Genomic DNA, 1,925 nt, shown 5'->3' with positions numbered 1-1,925 from the left:
TTTTTTTTTATTCAATTTATAATTTTTTTATAAAGGTGACTATCAATATCCTAAAGCGTTTGAACAGGAGTAATTGATCTCACAGTTACAGGCAAAGACACTCACAGTCAATCCGTATTTGTTCCATCTCTGCCACCTCTGCGATGCTCTCTCTCAGGTCCTCTACAAACTTGAGCAGCTCCTCGGCGCTCTGAGAACAGAAACTCACCACCTGCTTCTTCTCTGACGAGAACGGAGACAATATCGTGATTCCATGAGGGTAATCTGTGACAGAAAACACACACTGTATGCATGACAATGCAAGCACTGAGATCTGCTCTGTAAGGTTCTGCTTTTTATTATTTAAAAAATAGATTCTCAAAAAATAGATTGTTGAAATGCATTATATTACAATTACCTTTAAAGATAATAATGATTTTCTTTTTGATTGAATAATAATGGAAGCATATGCACTTCACAGTCAGACATTTCTTTTTTGAAGATTGCAGAATAATAATCTATTCACTAATTATTATTCACTGATTGATTGACGGAGAAACAGACGAATCAGAACAGTTTGGAGATGCTATATAAATAGCTTTAATATTTTTCTTTGCTTTGAATTTGAATTTTTGCTTTTGATTTATGCCGATATTATCAAAAACCACACTTTGCCTTTTTGGAAGGCATTATGGATATTATTATTAAATATTCTTGTTTTTATATTTTAAAAAAGAAACATGTATACATCTAAACTTGGGTTTAAAAACTAACAAATTGAAAAATATTCATATTTTAATATTGGACTTACACTCTTCAGAAGCAACCAGATATAAGGTGAAATGTTTATTTATTAGTCATATTATTTATGATTATTAACAGATTACCCACATTTAGAAAATGTTTTTTACTTGTCAGTCCATGGACCCCCTGTAGTAATTTCACAGTCATGCAGTTGAAAACTCTTAACTTTAACTATACTACATTCTATACCATATTTATCAATATAGTAAAATATAAATATTTTTGTGTTTGTATTCTTACACTCATTCTCAAACAGATGAAACTGCATTCCCAGTAAGCCCATGGCCTTGCAGAACGTGTATGTGGCAGCACTCTTCTTCTTAGGGCATAGTTTGAGGATCTAACATCACAAAACAAAAATCATTTTTTATTTTCAGTTGTTTGTGTGTACCCGTTTGAATATGTTTTCATGTATGAAGACGTGTGTCTCTCACCACTATCAGGTCATTGAAGAGGAACACCTCCCTCTGATGTGAGGCCTGTTTCTGAGGTTTATTCACATCGGTGACCTCATAGAGTCGACTGCAGCACACCAGCCTACGGTGAGGAACCGACAGTATCTGAGGAAGAAAGAAAGAGATCAACTATCGGGTGAATTCAATTCAGAGGGTGCAGTTTCCATCAGCACAGGAAATGAAAAGAGGGATGTCTGGTGCAGTACGGGCTGAAGAATGAAATTAATTTTTCATATGGAGGTAGAATGTTTTGCAGCGCTGTCATGTGAAATCTGAAATTATAGCACAGAACTAGCAGTTTTAGTCTCAAGTCTCCTGTTTTTATAGCTCATGCACTGATAAATTCATTCACACAGCTGTTAGCATAGAAGAGAGAGGTGGGAAAAATTAATGACCAGAAACTGTAATGTGAATTTCACTTGTTTTTGCTTTGAGCAAAGTTTATTTTTACCTCATCATGTTAATCAAACTTGAGACTGGCAAAAGTTTTTGAAGTTGAAACTTATTTTAGGTTTTAGACTTGCATATGAAACTTATAATATTAAATATTGTTTACCTTCTGTGAATTATTATATGAATTATCATTCTGTTGAAAAGAACAATAGGATTCTCGAATTATTTTCAGAATCATTTACAAAATATAGAATTTAGAATGTTTTTTTAGTGAATCAAAAGCATACAGCACAG

The 1,925-nt window shown here is 33.3% G+C and overlaps 1 long non-coding RNA gene across 1 annotated transcript; it reads right to left on the bottom strand.

The window, feature by feature from the left end:
• Positions 1-77: 77 nt before the first annotated feature.
• On the bottom strand, positions 78-1,413 carry LOC107579603 (uncharacterized). Its single transcript, XR_001608502.1, has 3 exons — positions 1,218-1,413; positions 1,024-1,123; positions 78-264 (listed from the first exon to the last, which is right to left on the bottom strand). It is a non-coding gene; the product is annotated as an uncharacterized lncRNA (long non-coding RNA).
• Positions 1,414-1,925: the final 512 nt, after the last annotated feature.

The sequence above is a fragment of the Sinocyclocheilus grahami genome, unplaced genomic scaffold, assembly GCF_001515645.1.
Source record: "Sinocyclocheilus grahami isolate Dianchi unplaced genomic scaffold, SAMN03320097.WGS_v1.1 scaffold18505.1, whole genome shotgun sequence".
NCBI classification, from domain to species: Eukaryota; Metazoa; Chordata; class Actinopteri; order Cypriniformes; family Cyprinidae; genus Sinocyclocheilus; species Sinocyclocheilus grahami.
This window is presented reverse-complemented; position numbering and strand designations above follow the sequence as displayed.